Genomic DNA, 27,980 nt, shown 5'->3' with positions numbered 1-27,980 from the left:
GCTAATTAACTCTCAAATATGTAATACCTTGTGATGTTTTTAGGCAACAGAGCAATGGAACATAGAAAAATGAATGAACAAAGGATAAAAGGCAGAACAATAATGATAAAAATTAATGGTAACATACACCAAGCTACGGTAAGTAAATCATCACATATATGATACATTATGGGCTCAAGTGACATAAAAATACGTTAAAAACCATCACAAATGTAAAATGTTAGTGTATTAATGTAAGGAGTGTAATAAATGAAAATGATCAGCTTAGTGCCCTACATATACAAAGCGATAACAATATGGAATGACGACTAGGAGGTGAAACAACTAAACAAATGGTAGAAAAATAAGCCTGAACCTCACAGATTTGTAAAAATATGTGCTGTAATAGGCAACAAGGCAATGTCACGTAGGCCAAATGAGTGAACAAGGGATCAGACACTACAAGCCATGATAAAAAAAAAAGTAAGATAACTATACCAACTACGTCACCTGATATGTAGGATACATTATAGGTTCAAGTGATGTAAAATTAAATATATCAAAATATAAAAATATAAAAACCATCATAAAAATCTAAAATGCACGTATGGCACTGCTATGAGCAAAATGACAAATTGACATGCTCAGGCTGAGTGCCCCTTGTTAGACGAACACATAATGTACCATATATGTGATGATTTACTAAGCACGGTCTATGTTATCATTAATTTTTATCATTGTTGCTCTGTTTTTATCTTTTGCTTATTTATTTTTCCTATCTAACATTGTCTTGTTGCAAAAAATGTCACATGGCGTTAATATTTGACAGTTATGTAGGCTAATAACATATTCAATTGTAGGATTCATTCATATTCAATTATGATTTTAAATAAAGTATTGCAAGTGCACAGGCCAGTCAGTCCAGTTTTTCTATATTTTCGCTAATAATGCTACTTTATTTGCTTGTACACTGTTGGTACCTGCACCACACCATGCCTCCAGATCTCCAGTGTGGCCCTCCACTTAGCCGTTGTTAGCATTCATACTGTGTGGCTGCCCAACAGTGACAGTGTGAGTACAGTGTTTGTTTTCAGTTTCTACTTCCTTCATCCCACCCACTGAGACATTACATTTTTAGGTCAATTTGATTATCAGGTCCTCTCCTTTTTTTCTATTTCTGCCAAGATGCAGTCATTTGGAGCTCTTGTCAGGAGGGTAAATATGGAGTTGGATCAGTTGGGTAGAGTGGCCACTCTGTCAGACATTGGATTGGTTCCAGTTGAGGCTATTGATACGGGGGATTTCACAAGGAATGGCCTACAACTCAGTAGGAAAGGGAAGGATAAACTTGCAGGGTTGTTAGCAAAATTCATAAGGGGGGACACTAGTACTCATTTATGCACCTATTTCTTAGACTAATATCAGTGTCCAATGAGAAGTTAAGGCAGGTGGGTGCTAAAGAGGTCCAAAACTCACAAAATTTTCACAACGGGAAAGTAAATAATAACGTTACCATATTTAACCAAAATATTGGTGGATTAAAGAAAAAAGTAGATTCTCACAAAAGTAAAGTAAAAAATAATGTTACCATTTTGCATGAAAATATTCCGGGATTGAAGAATAAAGTAGATGAGCTCCTGGTTTGTTGAGATGACATTGAATCTGATAATGTAATAGATATACTATGTCTGCGTGAGCATCACATTGTGTCTGATATGGAAAAGGTAAATAACAGTGGTTATAAACTAGCTGCACACATGAGTAGACACAATAAAGTGAGAGGAGGAGTTGTCATACATGTCAAAAGTTATCACTGTGTAAAAAGCTTGGATACAAAAAAGTGTTGTCTAGAGCAACATATAGAAGCACCTGCTGTAATGACACATTCCGACGCAGAGACATACACTACCTTAAAAGCTGCGCCAAAGATTAAATTGAGAGGCATGTAGATTATAATCTTTGTAATGTTCACATTGGATTCTCTTTTGTTTCATACTCCTAGAAGGAGCTAAGAGACACTTTCGATTGTTGCCTCATGGAGGATGGACGTAATTTTTGGTGTGTGCAGAAAGGCAGCCATATTGTTAGTAATTATGGTTTGTGCGACGAGCACAGCAAGTCTTATTGTGTTGTGAATAAAAAATAGTGAAAAGTATCAAAGTGTTATGAAAATTATTTAAAGTGACGTAGCATTGTATTCCTTGGTTTCCACCGTCTTCGTGAAGTGAACCGATGCCGACTCATGATGGTACACATGGTCAACAAAGAGAAGAACATTGATGGCGACTGATGAATTAATATTGTGGCAGAAGGACTAATTCTACGTCTAAGCTGAGAACTCTGATTAAATCAACAATGACGTAGAATTCAAAATGCAATTAATCGGAATGGTAAATTATATTACAGGCATATTTCATGCAGCACTGTATTTGTCCGCATTCAAGCCGGTCAATACAATCCGTAAAAAAGCCTTTCAAAAATTCTAAAGTTACGGTTCCATATCCATAATTTTTCCTCTTTTAAAAAAACCAATAAATTCAAATGTTTTTTATTTATTTCGCCACACTGGCGACTGCTGACAGGGACAGTGCTGGTGGAACAAAGAGTAAGTACTTGATTGTTGTGCTACAAACGTACTTGTACTAATTACCCTTTTCTCTGTTACATGACGCACATGGAAAATGACAAATAAGGTGAAACAATGTTAACTGTATAAACGGATGGCACAATAACCAGAAGGAACAAGGACAAGGATTTACAAAACTAACGTAATCGTGAGTGACGCAGCTCAGCCGGAATTAAGGTAGGAAAGCGCAAACGCATGCAGCGGCTGCACCTTGGCTTAGCTCCACTTAAAGCAGAACCTTTTCCTTTCCATATTAAAATACTGGTAGTGTTTGTGGCAACACACAATTACACTTTGATAATTACTTTTTTATGTTCAACAATCGCAGAATTAGAAGACGTAGTGAACCATCTTGTAAATTTCCAACGCGCAACAAATAACAATCGCGAGATATTTTTATTAATTCAACTGCGAGAGAATTTAAAGATTTAGATTAACAGTAAAGTACAGATAAAAATAATATCTCCACAATGGAATCGGAAAACTTTAATTTGACAAATGTTCATGGATGCGTCACCGATTCTGACAATAGTGACGCAATTAGTTTTTCAGCACAACATAATGTAGAAGTAAATACAGTTCAATTGCACTCGACAGGGATTAACAATAACGAACCACTCACAAATGAAACCTTGTACACAGTCGATGAAGCATCGATTACCAGATCAGATGAAAATATTTCGCGTGAAATCAGTGAACCTAGCCCGGTTTCGATTCAATCAGATCGTGGTAGAGAAACAATGGCTACAAATAATGGCATAAATACAAACACACAAGCTTTGTCAGTTACGCCTGAGGCATTATATAGTCTGATGTCAAACGTGAGCGAGCAATTATCTGATTTAAAGATCAGTCACAACACAACAAACACAAACATGGAAATTGGGTTCCAACAGCAGTTTTCAAGTGTAAACACGCAATTTGAAAATATGCACAAACATTTTGATCAACGCTTAAATAAACTCACCAATGAAATCGATCAAAAGATCGAAGACAAAGTCATCAAAACAGTCAATAGTGTATACAATGTATTGGCAAATGATTTAGAAAATAAATTGTCAGATCTACAAACAAACAGGAACAGGAACTGTCAGAAATCGTAGAAACACACAATCAAACACAAACGGTACAAAAAGAAATACATGAAAACGTACAGGCTATTCAATTAAATTCAACTAGAGTACAGTCCGCATGTGAAGAAATACCTGACCAAGTTAATAAAGTTAACGAAGAAGTCGGTCTTCTGAAACAGGAGACTGGACGTATCAAGGCGGACATTATCAAAATAAATGAAACTGTAGAAACCGTTAATGTAAATGAATCAATAACTGACCGGGAAACAAAACTTTTTGAAAAATTAGGTAATGAAATCAAAGTAGCCGAGGACAGAATACGTAAGGAAATTGCAGGTATACTAAATGTTTCAAATGATTTGCCTACGTCAAGCAACAGGCAGCCTGACACTTATTCACCCGTGCCAGATTACGATGTCAATAACGCAGAACATCACGCGCCCAGTCCGGCGTATGTGCACGCACCGGCGCAGGCAAACAATGGATATTCGCCAAACGCGGTGCTGCAACAGGCAGTAGGCGTGTCGCCTTGCATCTCTACGATTCTAGACGATGAGAGCCTTTTGAAACATAGACAGTTTCCAGTTTTCTCCACAGAATCCAGAAAAACTCATCCAGTCGTATTCGTAAGAGCATTTAAAAATGTCTTACCAAGGAACTGGACTGAGGCACAGAAGATTAGATATGTAGTAGGCTTCACACAAGGCGACGCACTTTTGTGGTCCACAGACATGGCTGAACAGTGCGTCACCTACGAACAATTTGAACGAGCTTTCTTGGAGAAATATTGGTCTGCTGGGGTCCAAGAAAGACTGCGACGTGAAGTATTCACCCCACAACCGTTCAACCTCAAAAACGGCGGGTTGAGAAAGTATTTCGAAAAGTATTTGAATAAGACGCGCTATTGGAACAATCCAATACCGCACGTAGATGTTCTCAAAATTCTGAAAAACAGACTACTCGCGAACTTACGCGAGAAATTGGTAACCATACCGGAGAACGACCTTGAATACTTTCTTTCCGTGCTTGACTCAATTGATCTAATATACGAAGAAGAGCCGAGCACAAGTAATCGGAATGATCATTCCGGAACCAATCAAAACAACGTAAACCGATATCATTTTAATGGCAGTGGACAAAACCCACACAGTTGGCATCCTTATGCGACAAGGCCAAATAATGGAAACTGAAATTATGGAAATCGGAGGAATTCGGCACCACAGAGATGTGAAGACCGAAGATATAATACAGATTATGGTCCACGCTGGTATGGAATTGATAGAAATCACGTGAACGATTGGTCAGGTCCGCGTGATGAAAAGCGGCACACAAATGAAAATTACAATAGTTACAGTAATAGAAATGAGATACTCAGTATCTGGCAGAAGTAAAGCTGTGAGTACCATCCGTGAGTCGTGCTTCGGTAGCTCAGATGGTAGAGCACTTGCCCGCGAAAGGCAAAGGTCCTGAGTTCGAGTCTCGGTCGGGCACACAGTTTTAATCTGCCAGGAAGTTTCATATCAGTGCACACTCCTCTGCAGAGTGAAAATCTCATTCTAAAAATAGAAATGTCAACACACAGTGTGTCAATTATAATCTGAGGTGAGCTCAAGAGTCCTAAATCCACTTGGGAGAAACTGCTGTAGTTGATGCCTTACTTAACTGGTGCCAATCCTAGTGATCTATTGTTTGATTCAAACCACGGTTACTGAAATTCATTCAAGTAACTGTGGAGCAAAGTCCTGCAGATGAACTGTGTGTGTGTTGTTGCAGCCATTTTGTATCACATTTCGACATGAGCATCTTTTAAATGCACTTTCATGAACTGTTGTAGTTCTGTGTGATATTTTTACCAGCGCAGATGATCAGCGTGAAAACTAAATTGTCAGTGCTGCACAAGATACTGCCCTGAGAAAGCCATTTCCACCCAGAAATTAATGTGGTCTTTCTCCTCTCCCCACAAACCTTTCAAAGGTGAAATCATGGATACGGTCTGAACAGGGCTTATTGACACTTGCCACACTAGTCAGGTTTTTTAGGTGTTAGATAAGTTTCAAGGACATTGTGTCACATCTTACCACTGCAAGTCTTTGTCTATTTGAATTGTTCAACAGGTTTAAATTAATTTCATAGTCATTACTACAAATAAGTACCAAATCTGAGTGTGAGAGTCTTTACAATGTTCTTCCACAAAACCTTGTCACTCCTGTGTGACATTTCTACCATAGCAGATGATTATCATGAAGCATATGTTATCGGCTATGCTGCTACTGCTTCCTCCCGCAACTGTGGCCACCGAGCAAGACTTTGCAAAGTCCTGGGCTCGCGACCCACAGATTGAAAAGCACTGAGCTAGAGTACAAACAAACATACACACGTGCGTTTGCACACACGCGCGCACACACACGCACACACACACACACACACACACACACACAAGCTTGCAGGCACAGCCACACATACCTATGCACTTACATTGTGCCAACTGAACACACAACCACAGTAACTGCTATCTTTGAATGCTTGCTGCTGGCTGATTGCCACTTTGTGTGATGTCTCTTTAAAAATATGTGTAGGACTGATATTACAAAATGTTAAAATATAAAGTTATTACCTTTTAGATATTTATATGATAGATAGAAAAAGTATACAATATATATTCACATTACGTAAAGACATTATTTTGGTTAACAATTACCGTATTTCCTCAAATCTAAGCCACACTTTTTGCCTGGTTTTTGTAAGCGAGTGCAACATAAGCAGAAGTTCTGAAAAATGTTGGTAGGTGCCGCCACAACTAACTTCTGCCGTCGAATATGTGTAGTGCTACACAAGCATGCTGTGCAGGCATAAAGATAAATACTGGCGCCAAAACCTCTGCATCAGTAAATAAATTTAAAAAAAAGGTAGAAGAATGTAAACATTATGGCATGTATTCTTTTGTGTTTGCTGCTATCTCATTTAAATGCTGTCTCCCTAATAAACTACAAAACTAGTGTGAGACAGCAGCAAATGTGGAAGAACATACATACCATGTCATGTTTATATTTGTATTATTCTTATGCTGAATAGTGACAGTCAGAAATTAAGCATGACAACTGACTGGATTTTTAAATCTAAGATGACTCTAATTTCTGTGCAGAATACAATGTACTAAAGAGGCATCTGCAAAGATTTTCAAACGGAGAAAAATTTTTGCTTAACTCTCGTTCAGAACATCCTCTTTCATACGCGGTCTATTATTTAGTTCCTGTTTATCATTGTCAACGAAAGCAACAGTGTAAGTAACAACAAATAGCAGTTACTTGCCATTGTTTCGCTAATGAGACAATTCCTCTCTTCTTTTTATTGTATGCGGTGGTAGAGCGCACAAAAGGAAGCCATGCCGCGAGCGGCAACAGGTCGTATACACTCATTATCTGAATGCGACAAACAGTGCATGACAGGGTATGATAATGCATTTACAGCTTAGAGTGACATAAACACCTATAACAAAGTGAACGGCACTTATCAGGTCAAAGCAAAATAAGCAATCAATTCAAACCAGACGAAGCACGTGAAAAAGGAAGGGTACCGGTATAAATACAGACAGGGCGCCTGATGCATAGCAATGGCTGCCTGGTAAAGTTTAACTGCTAAGCTTGCGACTCGAACCAAACTACTGTAGCTGTATCATCATCCATTCAACCTAAACTGTGTCTCGTGTTACAATGGACGAACTTTGTTTCGATTTGGAGGTGCAGTCTAAAACTTTTCTCTCCCCTTGAAATTCGAGTCTCAAATTTCAGGTGCAGCTTAGACTTGGGAAAAATTTTTTTCCTTGATTTCGAGTCTCGTTTTTCAGGTGCGGCTTAGATTTGAGTGCGGCTTAGATTCGAGTAAATATGGTAGCTGAATGTCTTTAAACTAGTACAAGCAATTACATGTTGTCAGAAAAGATAACAAATATTGATTGCCAATCTTTTAAATGGAAACACCGAGTCTCAAAGAATATGCTTGATCAGAATCAAGGAAACATTGCTTATTTCCAGCTAGTGAGCTGTTATTGGTTGGTAACTTGTTACACCACACAACAGCCAGTGCAGCAACCACACACACTGATAGACATAAAATGAGCTTACTTGCTGGATGTGGAAGAGGGAGAGTGGCCCTTCAACAACGGGAGTGCAGGTAGGGGTGAAAGCATTCTGCGAAGTGCTGAAAATATACTTTTTGTGCAGATCATTTGCTATGGCAGGGATGTCACACAGAAATAGAACAAGGTTTCCATGATAGCACATTTGAAAGACTTTCATGTTCAAATCTGGCACGATATAGTTGCAAAAACTACATACACTGTTGATCGTAAAAACTAGCATCAGTGATAGATGGCATGAAGCAAAACTATAGAGCCTGAGCTTTCTTTTACATTTATATTTTACACATTGTACAGAAATTCACTGAGCCAACTTCTAATAAGCTTCGCAATGATGTGGAATGTGTCAGGTTAATAAAAGGTGTATATACAAAATATTACATTACACAAAATATTACATGACTTTTTTTGGGTTGGGGGTGGGAAATTACCCACTTACTACATCCAAAAATTAATCTAATGGGTAGAAGGAGTTGTCATTCAGAAATTCTTTTAATTTCCTTTTAAATGCTATATGGCTATCTGTCAGACTTTTGATGCTATTAGGTAAGTGACCAATTTTGCGGCAGCATAATTTACCGCCTTCTGAGCATAACTTAGATTTAACCTTGAGTAGTGAAGATCATCCTTTCTCCTAGTGTTGTAGCCATGTACACTGCTATTACTTTTGAATTCGTTTGGATTGTTAATAACAAATTTTATAAGTGAATATGTATATTGTGAGGCTACAGTGAAGATCTCTAGCTCTTTAAATAAGTGTCTGCAGGATGATCTTGCATGAACTCCTGCAATTATTCTGATTACACATTTTTGTGTGATGAACACTCTTTTACTCAATGATGAGTTACTCCAGAATACGATGACACACGAAAGCAGGGAATGAAAATAGGCATGGTAGGCTAATTTACTGAGATGTATATCGCCAAAATTAGAAATGACCCTAATAGCATAAGTAGCTGAACTCAAACGTTTCAGCAGATCCTGAGTGTATTTTTTCCAGTTTAACCCCTCATCAATGCATACACCTAGAAATTTTGAATATTCCACCTTAGCTACTGATTTCTGATCAAAGTCTATATTTATTAATGGTGTCATTCCATTTACTGTGTGGAACTGTATATACTGTGTTTTGTCAAAGTTTAATGAGAGCACATTTGCAGAGAACCACTTGATGATTTTCTGAAAAACATCCTTTTACAATTTCATCAGTTACTTCTTGTCTTTTGGGTGTGATAGCTATACTTGTATCATCAGCAAAATGTACCAGCTTTGCATCTTTGTGAATATAGAATTGCAAGTCATTAATATATAATGAGAACAGCAGAGGACCCAAGACAGAACCTTGCGGTACCCCATTCTTGATTGTTTTCCAGTTTGAGAAATCACCAGTTTTTTTCATATTATGTGAACTGCTTATTTCAACTTTCTGCACTCTTCCAGTTAGGTATGATTTAAACCATTTGAGCGCTGTCCCATTCATACCACAGTACTTGAGCTTATCTATAAGTATTCAATGACTTACACAGTCAATAGACTTAGAGAGATCACAAAATATCCCAACGGGTGACTTCCGGTTACTCAGAGCGTTTAATATTTCATTAATGAAAGTATATACAGTAGTTTCCGTTGAAAACCTCCTTCTGGAAACCAAACTGACATTTTGTTAAAACTTTATTTTTAGCTACTCTACAATACATTACTTTTTCAAGAATTTTGGATAAGGCAGTCAGAAGAGAGATTTGGCAGTAGTTGTTGACACCAGACGTATCCCCTTTTTTATGCAGTGGTTTAACAATGGCATACTTCATTCTATCTGGGAAAATACCCTGCTCAGAGAGCTATTACATAAATGGCTAAGAATCCCACTTATCTCTTGGGAACAAGCTTTTATTATCCTGCTGGAAATGCCATCAGTTCCATGTGAGCTTTTATTCTTGGGAGAGTTTATTATCTTCCTAATTTCAGAAGCAGAGGTGCGAATTTCAATTGTATCAAATTGTGTGGGTAAGGCCTCTTCCATTAACTGCCTTGCTTTTTCTAATGAACATTTAGACCCTATTTTCTCTACAACATTTAAAAAACGACCATTCAAAATGTTTTTGACTTCCGGCTTGTTGTTTGTCAAGTTTCCATTCGCTTTGATGGTAATGCTGTCACCCTGTACACTTGGTTGCCCTGTCTCCCTTGTAATAATACGCCAAATTGTTTTGATTTTGTTATCAGAGGTATTAATCTCAGACATGATGCACATGCTTCTAGACTTTTTAATAACCTTTCTTAATGTAGCACAGTAGTTTTTATAATATTTGGCTGTTTCTGGGTCATTACCCTTTCTTGTTGTTAGATACAGTTCCCTTTTGTGGTTAAAAGATATTTTTACTCCTTTAGTAAGTCAAGGTTTTTTGCATGGTTTCTTATAATTAGATTTAACTACTTTCTTGGGGAAACAGTTTTCAAATTATCTTACAAGTGTATCATGAAATAAGTTATATTTTAAATTAGCATTGGGTTCCTTGTACACCTCATCGCAGTTTAACTGCTGAAGATTTACCCTGAAATTTCTAATTGTTGAGTCTTTAATTGAACACACAACTGTGGAGGGTAGTTTTGAATTACTGAATGGAGCTATGTCATATACTGTAACTAGCTGAACACCATGATCAGAAAGGCCATTCTCAACACGACAAGAATTTATGTTTTTAAACTTATCTTGGTCTACAAAAGTGTTATCTATCAATGTGCTGCTGTCCTTTACTACCCAATTAGGAAAATTAATGACAGATGTCAAATTGAAAGAACCGAGCAAGTCTTCCAGGTCATTCTTCCTATTACACTCTTTCAGTGAATCAACACTGAAGTCCCCACAAAGAATAATTTGCTTTCCCCTATCTGACAGATAGCACAACAAGGCATCCAAGTTTTCCAGGAATAAATGAGTTTCCTGAAGAGGACCTATACACTGTTACAATTATAAAAGAGCCCTCCTTCAGTTTAAGTTGACAGGCACATACTTCTATATGTTGCTCTAGACAACACTTTTTTGTATCCAAGCTTTTTACACAGTGATAACTTTTGACATATATGGCAACTCCTCCTCTCACCTTATTGTCTCTACTCATATGTGCAGCTAGTTTATAACCACTGATATTTACCTTTTCTATATGAGACACAATGTGATGCTCAGACAGGCATAGTATGTCTATTACATTATCAGATTCAGTGTCATCTCAACAAACCAGGAGCTCATCTACTTTATTCTTCAAACCCGGAATATTTTGGTGAAAAATGATAACATCATTTTTTACATTACGTTTGTGAGAATCTACTTTTTTTCTTTAATCGATCAATATTTTGGTTAAATATGGTAACATTATTATTTACTTTCCTGTTGTGAGAATCTTGTGAGTTTTGAACCTCTTTAGCACCTGCCTGCCTGAACTTCTCACTGGACACTGATATTAGTCTAGAAAAGAGGTACATCCGTGAGTACTAGCGTCCCCCCTTATGCACTTCGCTAACAACCCTGCCAGTTTACCCTTCCCTTTCCTACTGAGTTGTAGCCATTCCTTGTGAAATCCCCCCTATCAATAGCCTCGACAGGAACCAATCCAATGTCTGACCGAGTGGCCACTGCACGCAACCGATCCGACTCCATGTTTACCCTCCTGACAGAGTGGTGCAACTGGGGCTGATCACGCAATATAAAAGCAGGCACCAGTCCAATAGTGGTATGGGTTGTTGCAAAGGCTATTTTAACCAGGTCACGCTCAATACTGTAGTCCTGATCCCTATCAATACTGTTTCCCACTCCACTCACTATCTTCACATGTTCCTGCTTTGAGAAACCCTTGCACAAGGAACCTGTATCCTCTAACACCTGGCTAAGACATGCACTTTGCTTGAAAAAGTTTGTGACCGGGTACCTGTCACCTAATGTTCCCTGCAAAATCTGGCCCACACCTCTTCCATGGCTGCTACCTAGCAACATAACTGTCCTCTTGCTTTCTACTTTTTTGAAACAGTTGGTTTCGTAGTGAGATTCTCCTGCATCTTAACTACATCTATTTTATTGGAGCCTCTTGCTTACTTAACTGTGGTAGCAAGACAAATCTATTGATTGTGACAATTTGGAAGCTGTCAGACACTGTTTCTGAAATATGTTGGGCACCAGAATTTCAAGATTTAAAACTGATACATGGTTAATGTTTAGTAATTGTACCAGTTGACATTCCACATGAAATATGAATATTCTGTAGTATTATTTATTTTTATTCTGTGCATTGCATAAATTTTTGAATATTATGTCTGCATGCTTCCTTCATGGTTTTGCAAATTATGTAGTACACAATCAATGTTCATTGTGTGACCTCCTGTATTTACATTTTTTGATACTTATTTATGCACAGTATTAGTTGCCAATGTTGTTTTTCTCACCACTACTGGTCCCCATGTGCATTCAGATTGGCATTAAGTTTCACATATGTATGACTTGTTTTTGATACCTTATTTCCCCACTGCTGTGTGGTTAGTTCTTGTATTTATTTCTAAGTATTGATATAACAGCTGACTATTTTTTGTACACAGTGGTGACAAAAGTTATGGGATACAGATATGCACATACACAGATTAGTAACACATACGCAAGGTATAAAATGGCTGTGCATTGGCAAGGCTGTCATTTATAGTCAGATGATGCACTTGAAAAGGGTTCTGAAATTATGGCCACACGACAAGAATTAATGGACTTTCATCTACATCTACATCTACATGATTACTCTGCAATTCACATTTAAGTGCTTGGCAGAGGGTTCATCGAACCACAATCTTACTATCTCTCCACCATTCCACTCCCGAACAGCGTGCGGGAAAAACGAACACCTAAACCTTTCTGTTCAAGCTCTGATTCCTCTTATTTTATTTTGATGATCATTCCTACCTATGTAGGTTGGGCTCAACCAAATATTTTCACATTCGGAAGAGATAGTTGGTGACTTAAATTTCGTAAATAGATCTCGCCGCGACGAAAAACGTCTTTGTTTTAATGACTTCCATCACAACTCGCGTATCATATCTGCCACGTATCTGAACATGGAATGGTTGCTGGGGTAGATGCACTGGACATCCCATTTTGGGAATCATTAGAATACCACATTTTGGGCATTATTTCTCACCACAGCCTTCACTTAATGACCGAGAGCAGTGCTGTTTGTGTAGAGTTGTCAGTGCTGCCAGATAACGACAGAAATCATTGTGGGACATATGATGAAGGTATCCACTAGTACAGTGTGGCAAAATCTAGCATTAATGGGTTATGGCAGCAGACAACTGACACAAGTGGCTTTGCTAACAGTATGACACCACCTGAAACTTCTCTCCTCGTCCATATTGCTTGGACCGTAGACGACTGGAAAACTGTGGCCTGGTCAGATGAGTCCTGCTTTCAGTTGGCAAGAGATGGTAGTAGGGTTCAAGTGTAGCACAGAGCCAAAGAAGCCACATACCCAAGTTGTTGATAGAGCACTGTGCAAGCTGGTGGTGGCTCCATAATAATGTGGACTGTGTTCAATGGAATGGACTGAGACCTCTGGTCCAAGTGAACCAATCATTGACTGGAAATGGTTCTGTTTGGCTACTTGGAGACCATTTCCAGCCATTCATGGACTTCATGTTTCCAAACAATGATAGAATTTTTATGGATGACAATGAGCCATGTCACTGGGCTACAGTTTTTTGCAATTGGTTTGAAGAATATTGTGGACAGTTTGAGTGAATGATTTGGCCTCCCAGACCACCTGACATGAATCCTACCAAAATGGGAGATAATCAAGAGGTCAGTTTGTGCACAAAATCCTGCACCAGCAACACTTTCACAATTATGGACAGCTATAGAGGCAGGATGTTTCAATATTTCTGCAAGGAACTTCCAACGACTTGTTGGGTCCACGCCACATGGAGCTGCTGCACTAAGCTGGGCAAACGGAGGTGCAACACAGTAATATGAGGTATTCCATGAATTTTTCACCTCAGCATATAACTGTTATGTGGTATTTCATGCCGTAATTCCTTCTAACATGGCTATGACTTGATGATGTTGCACAGAATTGTGTCAACAAATTAAATTGTAACCAAGACTTTCCGCAGACGTGAAGTACAAATTTTTTCATAGGAACACAGTTTTTTGTTCAGTCAATCTACAAAGATGATACTGCAAGAAACAATGCAAGCAAGTAAGCAAGCAAATGTATAAAGGGCTATACTTCAGAAGAAAAATAAGTGATCGTGGAAGAAAGTTTGATAGAATTGTGCATCAGTATACTGTAGCTCTAGAAAAAATATGCAAGAAATTACCTGTAGTCAACCACAGTTCGGGCTGCCAGTTCCATCAGAGATGGCACTTTGTACTTCTGAGGTCTATCTCGTATCACAAAATAGCGTGAAGTGAATGGATTATTTGACAAATCCAAAGCAAATTCGTGTAATGGAAATAAGTTGTATGGAAAAATTCGCATCATATTGTTGGAGGCTGTCAGACTGAAAAATAAGAACAAGAAGATATTATCAGTTAACAAAGTGACTAATTTTATACCATCAACAACAGTTTCTCTCCAGTTCTTATCTAATTAGGTATGATAAGAAATACATATAACAGTAACTTTCATGAAAGTTCATTAGAAGATATAGCTCATCTGGTGCAACAGACTATGACAGTGAAATTGTTGACTAAAGAAAGGTCTAGTGATGTGGTAAGTACTAGGTTTTATTCTGCTCTGTGGGTAGAGAGTACATTTGCACATATGGTATCACCTCCTAAGTCTGCATGAAGAGCTATGATCAATCAATCAATCAATCAATCAAATTTTATTGTCGTTCAGCTCATAAAGCAATAGACAACGCCAAGATAACTTACATTTCTAAAATTAATTACTAAATACAATTTAGTTTGGATTACATAAGGCCATCCACTAGATACAGTGTTGAAAGACAGTATTTTCAGTTTCAAAAAATTTGTCTACTGTGTAGAAAGGATTATTTACTAGTATTCTGTACAACTTAGCTTTGAAGATATTGACAGGTAACTCTTTTAAATCTATACTTAACTTATTGTACAACGTAAGTCCAAGAACTAAATATGAATTCTGTGACTTGGATAGTCTTTGATATGGTACATCTAAACATGGTTTGTTCCTGGTGTTATGGCTATGTACATCCCTTCTTAATGATATATTTGAAATATTGTTCCTAACATACAATAGAACATTATAGATGTACAAGTTTATTACAATCAACAGTTAACAAACAAGGGTTTACAGTGTTTTAACTTATCTGAGTCGGTTATTATTCTTACTAATTTTTTTTTTGTAAAAGTAGAATGCCCTTTACGTGACTGCTATTGCCCCACAATAAGATTCCATATGATATGATACTTTGAAAGAAAGCAAAATATGTTGATCTTATATAACTATTAGGGACATGTCTTTTTAAGTTTCTAATTAAATAGATAACTCTTGAGAGTCTGGCATATAAATGTTTGATGTGTGGTTCCCATGTCAACTTGTTGTCTACTATAACACCTAAAAATTTTATACTTTCTAACTCATGATTCTCTCTTAAGCTAGAGGAAAGTGCCTGGGTCTTACTTTCATTTAGTAGAAAACCGTTCACTCTAAACCATAATGAACTCTTAGCAAGGGTATCTTTAACTTTATTTTTTAGTGTGTTTAAATCTGAGGTGTTTAAATCTGAGCTGCACACAGTGCAGAGCAGCAGCAGCAGTGTAAGGTAGAGAGAAATGCCTGTCAGCACTGTGATTTCCTTATGGAAATGGACAAACTGACAATTTTGGACTCCTTCCCAAACAGAAGGGGCCTTTGCTAAGGTGGCTATTGCCAACACTCATATGTATCTCATATTAGTATTGTTAGAATGACACAGTACAGAATTTCATCACTTTGATCAGTCACCAAATTAATAAAATCTCAATTATGTTAAGCATATCCCTGAAACTGCATGATATAGCACATCTGAACACTGTAACACATTGCATTAGTCATATGCTGCAGAGAGGTGTCTCTCTGGGTTGTGGAAAGTAATACAGGGTGTATCAAAAAGAATCATCCAATTTGGCACGTCTGTATTTCTGAAACTAATAAACACATACAATGAATTTTGTTTTATGATGAACAGGAAACTCAAAAAGTTTTTTTTTATATCTTGTTATAGGTGTTCAATATGCCCCCTTGAGATGCACAGCAAATGTCGATGTGGTATTCAAATTGTTCCCACACTGCAGCAAGCAGGTCTTGAGTTACAGCTTCCACAGGTGCTGTTATGCAATGTCTCAGTCCATTCAGTACTGTTGGTAATGGAGGCAGATAAACAGGGTCTTTTATAAACTCCCACAGGAACTAATCACATACAGTCAGGTCCGGTAACCTTGGAGGTCAGTAATGTAAGGCTAGATCATTCGGTCCAGTGCGATCGATCCATAGTTCAATAATCTTTTGATTTAGAAATTCCCGCACTTCCAGATGCCAGTGTGGTAGTGCCCTAACCTGTTGGTAAATGAAGTCATTTGAATCAGCATCCAACTCTGGGAAAAGAAAATTGTGAAGCATATCGAGACACATGCTTTATGTAACAGTGTTCTCGGCAAATAAAAATGGACCATAAACCTTTTCCTTTGCATAAAACACATTAAATTTTGGAGAGTCCATCTCATGTTGTACAACTTTGCATGGTTGTTCTGTACCCCGTGTTCTCACATTATGACAGTTCAGATTTCCATTTAAAAGGAATTTTGGCTTGTCACTGAACACTAAGCCTGGAAGAAAATTGTCATCCTCCATCTCACCAAGAATGAAATTACAGAACTCCACAAGTTGTTGTTTGTCACCTTCATGAAGGGCCTGCAGTAGCTGAATTTTGTATGGTTTGATGGGTAAACATCGATGCAACACACACCAGATGGACATCAGGGGCATGTTGAAATGTCGAGATGCACGACGAATGGATTTCTACGGACTCCTTGTGAAACTACGGCACACGCATTCAACGCCTGTGTCTGACAGTCAGGGACGGCCTGGTGATTTGCCTTTACACAAACAACCTCTTTCTCCACACCATACCTAGTACGAAAGTCACACTGAAGAGTTATTACTGACCTGCACTGCGCAAAACGTAGAACAAAAAATGCGTTCTGTTGTCCTGAGATCATTTTTATTAGAACTGAAGTGGGCACGCACTGCTGCTACCTAGTGGGAGCAATGCAAAACTCCAGAGTTTCCTCTTTCCAACACACGTATAGCAAATAGTGTAACAGTTCTGATTTTTATGAATTGGATGATTCTTTTTTATACACCCTGTACAATGATAGCAATAATGACATATTATTGCAATCAAGTGCTAACAATAATTAAAACTGATTTAAAATAATAATTTTAAAAGATTCTGTTCAGATACTCTTCAGTTGCTTAGAATGTGTTGATCAAAAGGTACTTCCTTAATTCATGCTTAATCGTCACCAAATTATCCATACAACATCTAATACACTCTAGTTGGTTGTTATACACGTGTGTGCATGAGTCTTTTACGTATTAATGTTAATGTATTGAAGCTTTATAGATACTCGTATCAGATTTGTACTTTGCTCCACTTTTCAGAAACAACAATGGGCATAATTAATTAATATGAGCTCACTGGAGAAATATTAGTGATGCCTTTAAAGGAGCACACTCGTCACTTTGGGGTGATGTATATGCTACAGAACTGATACCAGGCAGTCACATGGCCCTCTCCCACTGACATAAGTCATGTCAGTCAAGTGAATTGTACATGGAAGTCCATTGTATGGAATCAGTAAAGATGGGTCAACATGGTGACATACAGAGTGGAAAAAAGGAGCTATGATGTTTGTTCAGAGGCATCCATGATTACACCATGAATGTATGTGCTCAATTTATTGGTGTATTGACACAGACTGTCCGAGACATCTATAAGATAGGGTACACTCACAACCATGACATAAGAACAGTGGTCATAAAATGATTCTAAATGAAAGGGACCAGAGATGAATGTCACACTCTTCCAATGACAGCCAGTTTCACTAACTAACAGAAACTGATGCTGTCAATGAATGCAGTCCATCTCAACCAGAGTCCAAGTTAATATTATAAAGGTAACTGCATGCAATGGATACCGGGAGTTGGGTACCTTACAAAACATCACTGATCACAGTGCTACATAAAGCTGTATGTCTTCAGTAGGTCAATCATCACAGAAACTGGACAGTAGTTAACTGGCAGGATTACAGTGCAGTTCACTTAGTCACATTTTTGCCTCTTTTCAAATGATGTGAGGCACTGAGTGCACTGATGACCCAATGAGGCATTCGACCCACAGTGTGTGAAGCTTGGTAAGTGATGTTTTGATGGTGTTTTTCATTTCATGACTTGGATCTACTTACACATGAAATACACAATGCATTTCAACATTGTCATTGACCATTTGTTGCTTTGTCTTGCACATCTTCATTATGAGTATGCTGAAGATACTACCCTCTTTTCCAAGATGACAAAATTCATGTTCACAGACCTGCATGCCTATGCTCCCTGTTTGATGAACATTCAGGCATTCAATCATGCCTCAGTTTATCCATGGAATCCCCCAATCTTAATTCCATACAAATATCTGGGCCTGTTTGGAACAGTGGATGAAATGCAGCAGTAAGATGCATATGGCATAGCTGAAGAAACTTCAGGCCTCTCTTCCTCACTCAAATGAGCTCATTATCAAAGCTAATGTGGTGTTAGACAGTATTAGCATGATATATCTTGGGATTTTTTAAAAAAAATTTTAAATTTATTTTTTATTTTTATTTTTTTTGCCTAGTGTGCTTATCTAAGTTGTAATAGTTGTCAGGATGCCAGATTTTTTTAAGATTTCTGCGACTAAATGGAAAGATGCAGAAAAAAGCACTTTCTGAAAATGTTAATGAACTAAGGCATCTCATTAAATACATGACAAGGGTTTTGTAATTAACGCTGTTATATATTTGTAGTTCCATAAAATTAACACTATTTATTTATTGTATTTCATGATCTTCATGGTGACTAAGATTTCAAGATGAACTTCATAGTACAATTTATTTAAAATTTATAATCCAGCCAAATGTTGAGTCTCATGCCCTATGTCAGTGGCACAACAGTTTAAATCTATTTTTAATACATAAAGAGCTTAAAACACAAATTTAAATTGTTGTACCACAGAAAATAGTCATGAGGTTTGATAGTGGTCCAGTATGATAAATTTTAAATAGTTCGTACTATGTAACCAATGCAGGGATTTTAGTTAATATTAAATAGCTGAAATTTGAACAAGCAGCAACATACAGTGTGAATTTTATGTCATTGTTCAAGTAGACTATTTTTATAGCTCGAAGGTCTCTATGAGAAGTGCGGTATGATTGGTGTTGTGATTTTCAATCTGAAGACTGGTTTGATGAAGCTCTCCACATTTCCTGCGTAATCCTCTTCATCTCTGAATAACTACTGCAACTTAAATCCTTCTGAATCTGCTTACTGTGTTCATCTCTTGGTGTCCCTCTATGATTTTTACCTCCCACCCAATTCCCTTCTATACTACATTGGTGATCCCTTGATATCTCAGAATGAGTTCTATTAAACAATTCCTTTTTCTATTCAGGTTGTACCATAAATGTCTCTTCTCCAAAATTCTGTTTCAGTATCTCCTCATTATTTACGTGATCTATCCATTTAATCTTCACTATTCTTCTGTAGTATTACATTTCAAAAGCTTCTCTTCTATTCTTGTCTAAACTCCTGAACTGCTGATCATCCATTTTCTGTTTCCATACACGACTACACTCGATACAAATGCTTCCAAAAAAGATTTCCTAACTCTTAAATCTATATATGGCGTAGACAAATATCTCTTCTTATTCTCAAACACATTTCTTGCTAAATCGCCAAGCAGCCGTGAAATTTGAGAAGCTATTTTACTGTATTTTCACAATCAGTTTTGGCAGTTAAATATGCCATTCAGGCCCGACATGCACGTCATGTATGTACACTCGAACGAACTGATATTTGCATACTGAAGCCATCAGTTTCTGGATGTTGGAATTCATATTTCAAGTGCTTCCTTTGAAGACTTGATTTCAAAGGCTTCAAAAGGAGCATCTGAAATACGAATTCATGGCATCCAGAAACTGTTGGCACCAGAATGTCAATATCGATACATTTGAGTGTCTATACGAGTACATGACGTGCACATGGGGACTGAAGACGGCATACAAAATTTCCGAAACCGGTTGTGAAAATAAAGGAACTTCTCAAGTTGCTGTTTGCCAATTTTCCTTGTTAAAGACTAAAATATCTGTTGTGCCAGCAATAACTAGTTGTCATGCAAGGCAAAGCTGTTGCTGACAACTCTACAAAAAATCCACAATTTTTTATTTGTCTCACCGTATTTACCTGCTTTCTTCTGAGATGTCTACACCCCCCCTCCCCTTACCCCCACACCCACCCAATAAACTCTCACGCCCCCGAGGGTGGTAACACTGGTCTTTTGGTAACACTGGTCTAGCTTACCTCTAAGTTAGCAAACCTAAAGCAACAAATTTGCATCGTCACCCTTGCATCTCGTACAGCACGTTTCAACTGCATCTCCTGCTTGGAGGTACCATGACAGCCACATGTGAGGTTCCCGCCGGTCGGTCGGCTGCTCAGACGTCAGACAGAAATGAGCCTAATTCTGCCGGCTGTGTACAAGCGGCAGCACTCTGCAGCGCGGCATAGCACAGTGCGAATGCTGCCCGCCTGAAATTAGGCGTAGACTGTTTGAGCCGGTGCTAAGTTGGCGGTAGCTATTTCCTGAAGAACTGCCGCCTCTGCAGCTGAACACCCACTCTCTTCACAGGTGCCACTGTGGGGCGTCCCACTCACATACACCATCCCTGTCTGTATGTTTCTTGAATTTCCAATTTTATAGCGGAATTCTTCAACTTCGTAATACTGTATTATGTTAGTATGCTTCAAGATCAGGGTTAATTTATATTTTCAGTGTACATTTTATATCCTATCTACTTCAGCCCTCATCAGTTAATTTGCTGTCCAAATAGCGAAGCTCATCTACTACTTTAACCGTCTCATTTACAAACCTAATCAGCATCATTTGATTTAATGTGACTACATTCCATTATCTTTGTTTTGGTTTTATTGGTGTTCATCATTATATCCTTTCCTCAAAACACTGTCCACTCCATTCAACTTCTTATTTATTTATTTATTTCTTACTCCATCTTAACTGTAATAAACTCACAAGGATATAGTGTGTGTCACTAAACAATCTATACATAGGTAATATAAAAGGTTCTCAGAAGAGCTTCTGTAAAGTTTGGAAGGTAGGAGACGAGGTACTGGCAGAAGTAAAGCTGTGAGTACCTCGCGTGAGTCGTGCTTCGGTAGCTCTTGGAGAGAACACGTAGAGCAAAATTTGATGTACTTGTGGCATAGAGCGCCATAAAAATCGATATTTGTTCTGTTCGTAAGTGTGCTATCTTTGAGGAGAGGGCTTTGGAGAGCATGTTGGACGCTAGCGGCAGTTAGCCTCCGGACTTGTATCTGTATAGACACTAAGTGTGAATCAATCTGTATATGAGAGAATTCTAATTGTTTACCTTTAACTATACCATATTCCCTCACTGGTGACCCCGTTTTTGTGTAATACACGTCCGAGTTACCGCCTGAAGGTTATTTACGCGCCTACCGCGTTGGGTTTCTCCGCGATCGCGAGGGCCTTTGTTCAGCTCCAGACAATGGCCTTTCTGCATTCACCGCAGCCCGGATTCCAGCAACAGCTCTCCAGCACTCCTGCCACCGTAGTGGACATGCCGCAAGAATCTTCGGAATCCTTCAGCCAGAACATGCAGTGGAATTCATCGAGTGCCGCCAGTTTCTTCCAACCGCCAACGGTCGTGGACTCTCGCTTTGTTAGCCGGGACCTTCCCACGTGTTCTCCACAGAGTGTTGGTCGGAACATTTCTACTCCTGTGTCGAACACACAATTCAATAAAGTTTGTGGTGTCGAGCGAGGTTTTGCTACTTTGGAAAATCCAGTAGTAAATTCAAACTCGAATCAGTTCCCGCCACGTGTGTATCCTTCCGCTCCGGCTAGTCAACAGGTGTTCAATGCTCGCCCAACAGCAAATATCACACCGAGTGTGGGATCCTTGTGTTGCTTCAAATCAGGTCAACAATTCTGTGCTGGATAGTAATTACTCCGACATCTACAACCAGCCCCACCACTCGCGGTCGAGTGAATACTGTGTGCATAACGGAAATTCACCGGCATACTTAAGAACTTGTGGCTTCTCTCCGAGCTACCACGTCAATGAGAATGCACATTTTGACTACGATCTTCACACCGTTTGAGCGTCCGTCGCTTCTCAGCCGCCCCCCCCCCCCCCCCCGGCGTCAAGTGAATTTCGCGATTCCCGCATTACGGGACGCCAATAATCCGGACTGGCAATCTTCTGCATGCTCTACTTCCGTCCGAAGTAATAGGCGCACCTCCACAGTGATTGCAGTGCCGAATCTGCCGAAATTACCAGACTTCAAACCCGCTCACCCGGAGTTCTGGTTTAACCTGGTTGAGCAAACATTCAATGCCTGTGCTTTGGACGACGACGCACGCTTCGCCTGCCTCATGAACCATCTTCACGACCACGTCGATTTAATTTATGATCTGGTCAAAGCACCCCCCCCCCCCCCTAGCAGGGAAGTATGCTGTGGCGAAACAAACGATACTGGAGCGCGTCTCTAAAACCAGGAGAGAAAATGTGCGACAGCTCATCTACGAAGAGTGTCTCGGCGACAGGTCTCCGTCCCAGCTGTGGCGGTGCATCCGTCTTATCGTCGATGAGCAAGTTATGCCTGATGACACGCTCGCACAAATCTGGACTGAAAAGCTGCCTTTGCGTGTCCAGACTGCAATCTCTGCGTATGAAGATAGGCCAGTAAATGAACGTTTACGCGCCGCCGACAGAGCATACTCCGCCAGGCAACGTGAGCTCCGTGCACTGCATTCTGGACGTGACTGCACTAAGACGCTTTCTGACGCCATGCCCTTGTCTGGAGCTGCTGATAACAAGTTTTTTAAACTAGCCACCCTGCCTGCACCTTCAACTCCTCACAACGACAGTGCATCGGCCTCTGTGGAAGACTCTGGGGCATATACTCTGTCACGTAGCAACTACACACAAGGGCACAGGTCCGCCCAACCTTACTGTTTCTTCCACACGAGATTCGGGGAGCAAGCTCGCAAATGCCAGTCACCGTGTTCTTACCCAAACTCCAACAGCAGGTAGGCTACGGTGCCACCTCCTGCGATGCAAACAACGGGCACCATCCCACGTTGCACTCTGTTTCGGACAATAACAGTAAGTGTGGTCGAGTCTATGTTCGCGATTTACGATCAGGCATATGTTTTCTGGTAGACACTGGCGCAGATGTCTCTTTGTTGCCGGTTCGCCTAGCAACCGATAAAGTGCAACCACACAAAACAGTACTTCGTGCAGTGAACTTGTCTACGCTACAGGGTTCGGGTTCCACTTTGTATACAGTGAAACTTTCGCCCGAGTGCAAGCTGGAGTGGACGTTTCTAGTGTCAACAATTGAAGAACCTACTCTCGGTATTGATTTCCTCAAGCACTATCAGTTGTCACTAGATTTTGTGCAAAATACTGTGTTTTACCCCTCCCTTAACTAACATATTCCTTTCACTTCGCCGAGTGAACGTTCGGCTAACACCAAACATGTGTGCTGTGCTAAGAAGTGTGTAAACCTATCCTTGGAGCTGAAATCTTGGACAAACAAGTGGCTAGTGGAGTGCGCCAAGTCTTCTAAGTTGCGGATGGAACGTATGGAAATGCTGCTGCATCTCCGCGACATACACCACGAGTTGGCCTCCACATAACAACGCCTCGCGGCACTACAAGCAGACGACTTGTCAGCTACAGACAAGGTCAGTCCGTGCCAATCTGGTGTTCCCGTGCCCCCGCACGTTAACGACAATGTTGTGAACTCTGTAAACTGTGTCAGCATCCCCTTTTGTAATGATAGGGTATGCCCGAGTGCTCATGCTCCTTGCGTTCCGAATGGAAAATTAACTTCCCAAGCTTGTGGCAATGAACTACGGCCATTTGCTGTCCGGCCACGCCCACTCGCGCCTACAGCGCTCGTAGCGGCACGGCCCGCTACCAAGAACCAGTGTACCAACGTCGCCCATGTTAACACGTGTGCGGCCTTTACGCAGCCTACGAGCCGGTGGCACACCTGTACTTCCGTGCCCTCAGCGCCACAGCTTCGCCCGTCCGCCACTGCCTGCTCTGCTTCACGGACATCTGACTATCGTGCCGCGCTACGTATTGCAGTAGTCACTAACGGCACAGTTCATCGGTTACGTCTAACCGATGGGCCGCCCATATCGCAACGTCCACGCCGCCTCAAGCCGGAATTTATGAAAATTGCAAAAGAACAACTGGTCGATCTGTTACAAAAGGGAATAATTGAACCTTCTTCCGGTTGCTGGGCTAGTCCTATCCTGTTTGACCAAAAGAAAGACGGTACTTGGCGTATGGTCGGAGACTATAGGCGTTTAAATGCCCGCACCATCATTGATAAATATCCGGTCGCACACATCACAGACTTCAATCATGCGCTCGCAGGTGCAAAGTAATTCTCTGTTTTGGACTGTAAGCACGCATTTCATCAGATTCCTATGGCTCCGGAGGACATTGAAAAACCTGCCATAACCACTCCCTTCGGGCTGTTCCAATACAAATTTATGCCGTTTGGGTTGAAAAATGCACCCCAAACGTGGCAGCGTTTCATCAATCAAACTTTATCCCATCTAGACCTTTGTTTCGTATATATGGACGACATATTGGTTTTTGCTTCTACTTTAGAACAGAGTGAGGAGCATGTTCGAGTCGTGGCAGATATTTTAGCAGCCGCTGGTATTGAACTGAACAATAAAAAGACTCAATTGCACCAGTCATCCGTCACATTCCTAAGTTATTTTGTGTCATCGGACGGTCTGACACCACCACAGGACAAGATCAAGTCTGTTCCCGAGATGCTACGCCCTCAGACCTGCAGGGAATTACGCAGGTTCATCGGAACAGTTAATTATTACCGGAAACATTTGCCAGCCGCTTCTGCAGTGCAGGCTCCTCTCACAGATGCTCTCGCTGGCCCACAAACTTCTGGCACCCGCCAGGTACCATGGACACCAGACATGGACAAGGCATTTAATGAACTCAAACAGCTGTTGGCCTCCACTGTCACTATTGCTCACCCACAGGTGGATGCCACAATGTTTATCACTACTGACGCTAGTGACAATGCTATTGGCGCAGTACGGAGTCAGACATACAACGATGTTACGACACCCCTGCAGTTTTTCTCAAAAAAGCTAAACAACGCGCAGAAGAAATACTCAGCATTTGACAGAGAACTACTTGCAGTTTACGAGGCCATAAGACACTTCAGAACTGATGTTGAGGGACGAGATTTCTATGTGCTCACTGATCACAAGCCGTTGGTTCCTGCCATAAAAAATCCTGCCGCTGATCCGCCCCCACGACGCTTTCATGACATCGATTACATCTTGCAATTTACAAATGACATTCGCTACATCCGAGGAGCGGACAATGTGGTCACTGATTTTCTCTCGGGTGTTGGTGCTGTCACAACCTTAATTGACTTAATGGACCTACCTCGGTTGCAATCGGCAGACCCCGATACCATGCAGTTAATTTCAGACCACAGCTCCTCTCTCCAACTGGTACACTCTACTTTCCCTGGCATATCTGACTTAGTGTGGTGTGATGAATCGACTGGTACGTTGCGGCCATTCATTCCTAAGCCCCTTCAACGCCAGGTCTTTGACAAACTACACACATTAGCACACCCCGGTGTTAAAGCCTCCACCCGTCTGGTAGCTGAACAGTTTGTCTGGAGAAACATGCGCCGTGACTGTCAGTCTTGGGCAAGGGCATGCATGGTGTATCAACAGAACAAAGTTTCCAGGCACACTTCTTCACCCCTTGGCTGTTTTGCCCAACCTCCAGGCCGGTTTCACCATGTTCATGTCGACCTGGTAGGCCCTTTGCCCCCCTCCGAGGGTTTCCGTTACTTGTTTACAGCTATTGACAGGATGACTCAGTGGGCTGAGGCTGTGCCTATTCCGAACATTACCTCTGAGACAGTAAGTCGAGCATTCTTAGATTCGTGGATCTCTAGGTTTGGCTCACCTGTTTACCTCACCACTGACCAGGGGCGACAATTTGAGTCTTCAGTTTTCTCTGACTTATGTAAAATGTGTGGTATTGTCAAAATTCATCCTTCTGCATACCACCCCCAAAGCAATGGGCTTGTCGAGCGATGGCGTCGCACCCTGAAGTCTGCCCTGCGTTGCCATGACTCACTATGGACAGAGGCACTGCCCTTCGTGCTTCTTGGCCTTCGTGCGACTTTCAAGGAAAACCTCAAGGGGTCCATAGCTGAGTTTGTATATGGCCAACCTCTGGTTTTGCCTGGAGAATTAGTCACTCGGACCCCACTTCCACGGCCCTCTGAACTCCCTTCACTTCTCGAGCGGGTGCGCTTGCACTGCAGCAAAATTCACCCGCCACCTCCGGCTGCTCATACACCTCTGCGCGTGTACGTACCGCACACGCTAGACTCTTGTGAGTACGTGTTTCTCAGAGACGACTCAGTCAAAGCCCTGCTTCAGTCGCCCTACACAGGTCCTTACAAGGTCGTCAAACGCTCTGAAAATAACATGGATCTCCTCATAAAAGACTCTGTAACCACGGTCTCACTGAACCGAGTGAAACCAGCTTTCATTGAGCCTCAGGTGAACCTCCCTGATTCTGCCCCTATTTCTCCCACTCCTGCTTCGAGCGCCCATCCATCTTCCCACACCATGCATTTGGGTATTGATTTTCCACAGCGTGTTTCTCTGCCGAGCACAGCTCCTTCTCCGCGTTCATCTAATTCGAGTCGCCAATCTTTTCGGGGCTTCACTCCTCACAGCCCTCGCAGTCGAGCTGCCAACCACTCGGATTCTACCATTGTGTTACCATCTTCGTGTGACAGCTCTTTGTCACACCGTTCAACCCACGGTAGCTCCTCGTTGCCTTTGGTCACGCTCCCTCGTCTGTCAGCTGATCGCCCGAGGTTGTCTCCTGCACAGTCTAGTGCACCTGCCACCCCCCTCTTAGCAGATGCTTCCCCCTGCCATGGCTTTCCCACACCTCCCTGCCTCCCTACCATTGCTCGTACAGTTGCCATCCAAGAATTCACAACACATGTGCACCCTGGTGACATACATAAATTATCTGTTGTCGTAGATGGCGATACAGTGTGTGTGGTACTCGCGTGTGACAATATTGAGGGAGGAAGTGCAGAATCTCGCGTGGTGCGCCGCTTTAAATTGAGCAGGAGTGCTGTGTGTGGCAATTTGCGTGTCTTTGTTAGGCCTTCTGGCAAGGTGATTCTCCGCCTTCCAGCTGACGAAGTGCTACACCTTAACTCCAGGACGGGACGTCGTTTTCAGCCGCCGGCGTCGCTTGCTGACTTCACCATCGACGTACCGGGCTTCACCCCCCGGTCTCCTACCAGTCGACCGCTTCCGCCTGATGCAGAAGAACTGTGTGTTACCTTCCTAACTCCTCACCCCCCCCCCCCCCCCCCCATTCACAGGGACGTACTCCATACTGCGCGGGGGGGGGGGGGGGGCTATGTGGCGTAGAGCGCCATAAATATCGATATTTGCACTGTGCTATCTTTGAGGAGAGGGCTTTGGAGAGCATGTTGGACGCTAATGGCAGTTAGCCTCCGGACTTGTATCTGTGTAGATGCTAAGTGTGAATAAATCTGTATATGAGAGAATTCTAGTTGTTTACCTACAACTATACCATATTCCCTCATACTCTCTTCTGAAGATTTATTATATGATGAGACCAGTTTACTCTTGGATCAATTACAATTTCAGCTCTTTCTATTGACTCTGTGCCACACTTCACAGTTAACTCATTAAGGTTCAATGAGAGTCCATTGACGTTGAACAATTCTATTAAATC

This window comes from Schistocerca piceifrons, chromosome X (assembly GCF_021461385.2).
Source record: "Schistocerca piceifrons isolate TAMUIC-IGC-003096 chromosome X, iqSchPice1.1, whole genome shotgun sequence".
NCBI lineage: Eukaryota > Metazoa > Arthropoda > Insecta > Orthoptera > Acrididae > Schistocerca > Schistocerca piceifrons.
The sequence above is the reverse complement of the archived record's forward strand: the minus strand, read 5'-3'. Positions refer to the sequence as shown.